The 7,217-nt window shown below is 47.2% G+C and overlaps 1 non-coding gene across 1 annotated transcript; it reads left to right on the top strand.

Moving 5' to 3' along the window:
• The first annotated feature begins 258 nt into the window (after positions 1-258).
• On the top strand, positions 259-358 carry LOC112605499. Its single transcript, XR_003115484.1, has one exon. It is a non-coding gene; the product is annotated as a small nucleolar RNA U13 (small nucleolar RNA).
• Positions 359-7,217: the final 6,859 nt, after the last annotated feature.

The raw sequence follows: 7,217 nt of genomic DNA, 5'->3' as shown, positions 1-7,217 counted from the left end.
CGACCCTTGTCTGATCCCCTCTTCCCACCATGTGTGTGCTCTCTTCCTTCCTTCAGTTTCACACAAGATCCAATTCTCTCAGTCCCCAGCATGGGTTGCCTCCTGGTGGTCTCCTTGACTCAGCCCATTCCTGGACAACAACGTCTCCTTCCATGGCTTTACTTAGCTCCCTGGACCTCACCTTCCAGGTCTTCTTAAGCAGATCAACCCACCCCTAGTCCCATCTTCACAGAATGAAGTTGTGTAATATTCTCTCTGATCTTTTTGCAGTTACGTGTAACGACTGGGTTTTCATGCTTATGAGTGAGATGTGCCTCCCTCAAACATTGTTATATGTCAGCACATTACCCACCTGACATGAGAAAAAACATTCTCCCTTGCTTCAAAACACTTTTGCAAATTCTCATCTATGTGGAAAACAAACACAGAGAGGAAGTAGAGATGCTGAGTGTGGACAACTCATTTGAAAACTTGGGGTGAGGAGAAAATAGAGATTGGGCTGTCTTGGCGGGGATATGGTGTGTGGGAGCAGACTTGCTTGCTGTACTCTATACCTATTCTCACTCCTGGTACAGTAATAGAGCCTCTATGTTTAACTAGTATATTAGGGCATTCTTGTATTGCTGTCAAGAAATACTTGAGACTGGGTAATTTATAAAGAAAAGAGGTTTAATTGGTTCACTAATTTATAAAGAAAAGATCTTGTGTGAACTGAAGTGTGAGCTCACTTATCACCAAGGAGATGATCCAAGCCACTCAGGGGGGATCCGCCCCATGATCCACACACCTCCCACCAGGCCCCACCTCCAGCACTGGGGATTACATTTCGACATGAGATTTGGGCGGGGACAAATATTCAAACGATGTCAACTGGGTACCAGAATAATGGCTCTGATCCCCAGCGTTCCTTGCAGCTGAGCATGGCCATGTTGCTAAATTCTGGCCTGTTGGGAGGTGAGTGGAAGTCATACCCTCATGGGGTAGGGCTCTCCATCTCCCCATCCCTCTTTCCCGATGCTGCTTACAGCAGTGAAAGTTATCATGAACTGTGGAGACAAGGCCACCCCTAGGAATGGCAGAGGGAGGACCCTTAAGGAGCTGAAGTCCCTGCTCCTGAGGTACCGCCCTGCCAGCTTATGTGACAAATAAGTAAACTTCCATCTTGTTTAAGTTTTTTAAGTGGATTCGATTATTTGGGGCCTTTATAGCAGTCAAACCTGCTTCCTCATTAATAGTGGTGGATAAAAGGATCTTCACTTTCTTATCTTTAATGAATTTTGAACATAGTCCGATGTCAATCGGAAGAATCCGGGAAAAAGTGAGGTTGAAAATACAGAGTGATCTGGAGTTAATGCAAGCGTACTGAGAAGGCAGGAGGAAAGAGGTAAAAGGGTTTGGGGGGGCTGGCCTTGAGGGACTGCTCCACCTGGATGAGGGGAAGGGCATAGTGGGAAGCTGGATTCAGGAGACTTGAGATTTGGCAGTGGGAAGTTGAGGCAGTTCCTGCCTCATGCTTCTGATTTTTCAGCAAAGCAGGAGGCATGGTCCTCTATGGAGAAATCAATCCGGAGCAGGAAGGTAAACCTGGCAGAGCTTATGTAAGGGCTCAGAGGTGGGAGCGTGGGCTGGGCAGCCCTTTCATGACTGTCTGCGTTTATGTTGTCTAAGAGCGCAAGAGCTAAAAACCAGACACTGTGACGACTTAACTCTATGTCAAGTACTACACAAGGTCATCGCTGAATAGGATTTAAGAGTAAACATTTGTTCTATGATTTTGATCATTAAAAATAAGAATATAGCTGGGTGCAGTGGATGCACACCTGCAGTCATAGCTGCTGGAGAGGCTGAGGTGGGAACAGTGCTGGAGCCCAGAAGCTTTGGGCTGTAGTTCACTGTGACCATTAGGTGTCTGCACTAAGTGGAGCAGGGGGGCCACCAGGTTGCCTAAGGAGGAGTAAACCAGCCCAGGTTGGAAACTGAGCAGGTCAAAACTCCTGTGCTGTGCTGATCAGTTAAAAAAAAAAAAAAAAAATATATATATATATATATATATACACACACACATACAAAAAAACAGGTTGAAAGCCTTATTCAATACAACCAATTTATCAAAGTTCCTAGCTAAAATATACTCATTCTCTGCAGTTTTCAAATTATAACAGGCTTTTTTTTTTAAACTGGCACAATTAATGCCCAAATAAAACACCTATGAGTGGTATTGGGGCTCAGAAACCAATACCCCAAAATATGGCCATTTGTACATGTTGAACTGAAAAAGGAGCCTCAAGGCCTCTCTGACCTCTGCTTCCCCACCCATCTCTCCCAAAGCATAGGAGGACGCTGTTCTCTGAAGCTCCTTTATCTGCCTAAAGTCTGCACCTACCAAAGAAGAAAACAATTGCCTTTAGCACGTTCCCTGAGTTTTCATTAACTGAATCCATGTTATAGGAAAAAAGACTACTTCTCTAAAATCATCCACACTTCCCCATCTCCCTTTCCCCTGAGAAGAAGGGTATCTTCCTCTGAAGCAAGTTAGAGAAAACAAAGAAGTAGAACATATAAGCCTCTGCACCCCACTGGGGGGTTGGGTCTTCACCCTAAAGGCTCCCGTGTCACGTTAGCGCTAATAAAATAAATTTGTATGCTCTTTCTCCACTTAATCTGCCTTTTGTGAGTCGAATTTTCAGCAAACCTTCAGAGGGCAACAGTGGAGTTTTTTCCTTCGCCCCAACAGTGGCCATTTTCATTGTGAATCTGGCATGGTCAGACGCCACGCTGAGCTTTTTACATGGCTTAGCTCTCCAACCTATAAAATAGGTGTTTTTATCCTTATTTTTATAGACTAGGAAGCTGACGCCCAGAAACACTGAACAACTTGCCCCAAATCACACAGGTATTAAAGGGTCAAAATTTGAGCCAAGGTAGATCTGATTTCAAAATCTGTGCTCTTAACCACGCCCACGGCCTTCTCTTAGCGCAGGCCAGTCTCAAAGTTTTGCTGCCCTTCTAGAAAGTTATGGAATCTTTATGGAAACAGAATTTCTGGTGGCCCACCTGATATCTCAGAGTGGCCAGTTGAGAAATCGGGTTAGACACACCCTCGCCCCCTCCCCATTCCAATTTGTGCTACAATAAGTGCTGGCCTACAGCCCTGCACTTTCTTCACACTGCCAGGCATGTGGCACTACTGTGGGCTGGCAAAGACCTGCCTGCACCAGCAAGGGCCTCCGCCCAAAGTGTAGGGCAGCTGTGTGCAGGCCTGCACAAAAACAGTCTCCCACAACAACACCTTGTGGCAGCCACTGAAACAATCGTCAGGGGAGCTTCGCCGTTCTCTCCATCAGGCCTGCAGATGCGGTACTGACTTCCTGGAACCAAGTGCTTAGGATTCTTAGGATGTTTAAAGGGATGTTTAGAGAATCAGATTTCCTGGTAATAAAGGTAGATGGGAGTTAATGATAAAAATGAGAAACATGGCCTTGTTTTACCTCAAGGCAGTCATACATTGTATTTGTATAGATTGCTCCCCCTGGGACTGTCCCCAGAACAGGACCCAGAACATGGAGACGTGTGTCAGGTAGCCAACTGTCCTAGGCTGCCTGCTGTGTTGTCTCCCAGGACTTCTCTAGCTCCATTTACAGTCTGGCTCCTGGGCCTTTGGATCCCAGCAGTGTCCGAGCAGGGCCTCAAAGGAGAGCCCCACCATGGGGGACCAGCCCTAGAAGCTGTCACTACATCTCCAATGGATGCAACTATTTTCCAGGTAATAAAGCTGCAGTGAATGCAACTTATCAACTAGTTCCTTTCAAACTCTGACTTGGTCTGATAAGTCTGTGGCTTGTTGTCATACCACTGGCGGGAAAGCCCCCTTCCCTGTAGTCAGATTGTAGAGGCCAGGGGCTCTTCTAAAACAGGAAGCAAGCTCTTTTCCAAGTGTTCATTTTATCTGTTGTACATTTTAGCAGATTAAGCACTTAGGGTTGGGATTTTAAAAATATCTCTTCTTTGGGCCAAGGAGTGTTTTAACAAAGTTAAGTTCTTTGTATAAAGTGGCTCCAAATCCCTGACTAATTAATTCCTAAAGAAGCAGCACGTGGCTCAATTACTGGCACCCCCCCTACCCCCTACCCCCTTCATAAACAGGAATACCAAGGGAGAGAGACAACAACAGCACAGTGGCCCCGGATGGTGACCCTTGGAATGAACGAACCTACAGATGTGGTGTTTTTGGTGACATTTTACATGAAACTCCCGATTTCGAACTCTTTTTGGAGGAGCAGGCAATCTGGCAACAGTGGTTTTGGATTCTCATAAGGTAATAAAGAACGGCTGCCACCTTCTGAGGGGCATGGTGGGTGCCCTGTTCTGCCAGAATTGCCAACATGCCTATTGTCTTAGACTTGCCCAAGGTGTCACAGTTAGAGACTGCCTCTCTTATTCACGTTCCTGCCTGGTGTCCATGGGCTTGAATTTGTTCCCCTTGGAGTGGGGTGAGGTTCTGCAGACACTTCTCGTATACCTCACCTACAGACAGCAAGCTCCTGGAACACAAGTCACATGCATTTCATTTCATGCTCTCTTGCTACCACCCAACATGGGCTCTCAATACATGTTGAAGGCAAGGATCAATGAATAAATGGGCAACTATCAGCTGTAGCCTTGTACGTGCTAGGTATGGTGCTAGGTACCTAAAGGAACACAAAGGTGTTATATGGCATGATATCAGGGAGTTCATGGCATAGCGAGGGAGAGAAAAAGCTTATGCAGGGTGTGTGTGGAACTTTAAGCAAACATGATGCACAACAATAAAAAGAATGACTCTGCCTGCCCCTGATGAAACTTCAGCAGGACTATGCCCTGTCTTGCCACCTTCAGGAAACAGCAGTCTTACAGTCCTTTGCCCCTCTGAGTTACAACCACTGTCTCCTTTCAGGAGAATGTCCAGTGTTAAATCATAATCAAGACTTTGAACTTGATGGGGCATTACATGTTCTTCCATCTCCCTGGCCACCTGAGAAGGGAGATGGGGTAGCTTTTCTCTCTCACTCTCTCTCTCCGGACCCCACCTTTTCACATCAGCAGGTAAATGAGCTTCCTGCCCATAGGAGAAAGGGTAAAATCACAAGGTGGTGCCCTTGTCTCCAATTCTCAAGGTCCTCTGGATAGCAGGTGAGTAAAGGTGACTCTTGTGATCGTGGGTGCTTTGGGTGATCCTCAGAGATCCCCCAACCTGGGGGCTTGTCCACCATTCCCAGGACTCTGCCCTGTGGAGCCATGGGAATGTGAAGTTCACCTCGCACTTCCTTTCAGCTGAGGTCACCGCACAGCCCCTACCAGCCTGGCCATATTGGGTGGGATTTCAGATGCCCCCACAATGGTTGTCTTGGAGACTTTCCACTGGTCCTCGAGAAGCAACAGTGCTCCCCATGCTCTGCCTTTGGTGGAGGGCAATTCCTTCTCTCTCTCTGCCTGGCTCCAGGCTGCTTTGGCTCTCTCAGGCCCGGGTCCCCAGAGTCCCCCAGCTACAGAGAACCCTCATCAAGCTGTCAAGTGGCCACTGACACACAGGCTTTCTAGGCTGCAGGGGATGGAAGCGACACCCCCATTTGATTTCTCCTTTTCTCTTGTAGGCTTACAGCATAGCCCTCTCCCAAGAAATCATCCAAAAATTACCTCAAGCATTCTATAGTCCCCAAGCTGACCAGGGGAGGGAGGACCAAGAATCTTGAAACCTAAACGCTACATTTGATTATCTCTCTCAAACTTATTTTGGGATCTGATATCACTTTAACAAAAATTATAACAATTGAGGCAAAGAGAGCCCCATTTTTATATCTTGTTCTAATAAATAACAGGTACCCCTAGAAGAATGCAGACAAACACTCCTATGGAAATGTAAAGAATCATAAAACTTCTTCCAGTATGGCGAGAGAACCAAGGAAGACTTCCTGGAGGAAATGGCCATTGAACTGGGCCTTGGACATGTGGAGGTTAGGGATGAGAGTATTCCAGATGAAGAGTCCACCATAGGGAAGGCCCACAGGCAGGAATTGTGCTGTATTAATGCTGTCTTAGAGGAATTTCCATTGCTGGAAACAGATACTCAAATTACTTCAGAGAGAGAGAGAGAGTATTGAAAGGGTTTCTGTGAATACCTCCAGAACTGTGGTTCTCAAAGTGCAATCCCTGGGCCAGCAGCATCAGCATCACCTGGGAACTTGTTAGAAATACAGATCCCCACGCTGGGTGCAGTGACTCACGCCTGTAACCCTAGCACTTTGGGAGGCCGAGGGGGGTGGACCACCTAAGGTTGGGAATTCGAGACCAGCCTGACCAACATGGAGAAACCCTGTCTCTACTAGAAATACAAAAAGCCGGGCGTGATGGTGCATGCCTGTAATCCCAGCTACTCGGGAGGCTGAGGCAGGAGAATCGCTTGAACCCAGGAGGCAGAGGTTGCGTTGAGCTGAGATGGCGCCATTGCACTCCAGCCTGGGCAACAAGAGCGAAACTCCAAAGAAGGAAGGAAGGAAGGAAGGGAGGGAGGGAGGGAGGGAGGGAGGGAGGGAAAGAGAGAGAGAGAGAAAGAAGAAAAAGGAAGGAAGGGAGGGAGGGAGGGAGGGAGGAAGGAAGGAAGGAAGGAAGGAAGGAAGGAAGGAAGGAAGGAAGGAAGGAAGAAAGGCAAATTCACCAAGCCTTTGAATCAGAAAAGAACCCCCAGGGGCTGGTGGTAGCAGTCCTTACACAGGCCCTCCAGGTGATTCTCAACCAGGGAAGCTTGAGAGCCCCTGAGATGGAATATTCTTAGGAACCCCTGAGATATGTGAAGAACTGATGGCATAGGCTATTTCTAGGGAGGAAATGGGGCTGCTGGGTGCACAGGTGAGGGGAGGTGGGAGACCTCTGTAATTGTGTGCCATGTGTGTATATTACCTATTCAGAGAATAGTAAAATAATGTGTTTAATCCCCTGTTTTCCCCCATCTACTTCTCTCCTACCCCATAGCTGCTCCAGCACCTGTGCCTCCCTCCTCAAATGGTGTTCTCTGCTTCCTAGGCAAGCTGGTTTTCCATTTTCCCTTCCCTAGTTTTCTATTGCTTGGTCTTTATGACAAGGTGTGCTAAGCCTCATAAGGACAGTTGAAGAGAAAAGGAATGAGACTGCACTAGTGGCTACAGAATTCTGCTAGGAGAGCTAGATAGAGGTGGGGAGGACGT

The sequence above is a fragment of the Theropithecus gelada genome, chromosome 13 (genome assembly GCF_003255815.1).
Source record: "Theropithecus gelada isolate Dixy chromosome 13, Tgel_1.0, whole genome shotgun sequence".
NCBI lineage: Eukaryota > Metazoa > Chordata > Mammalia > Primates > Cercopithecidae > Theropithecus > Theropithecus gelada.
The sequence above is the reverse complement of the archived record's forward strand: the minus strand, read 5'-3'. Positions and strand labels throughout refer to the sequence as shown.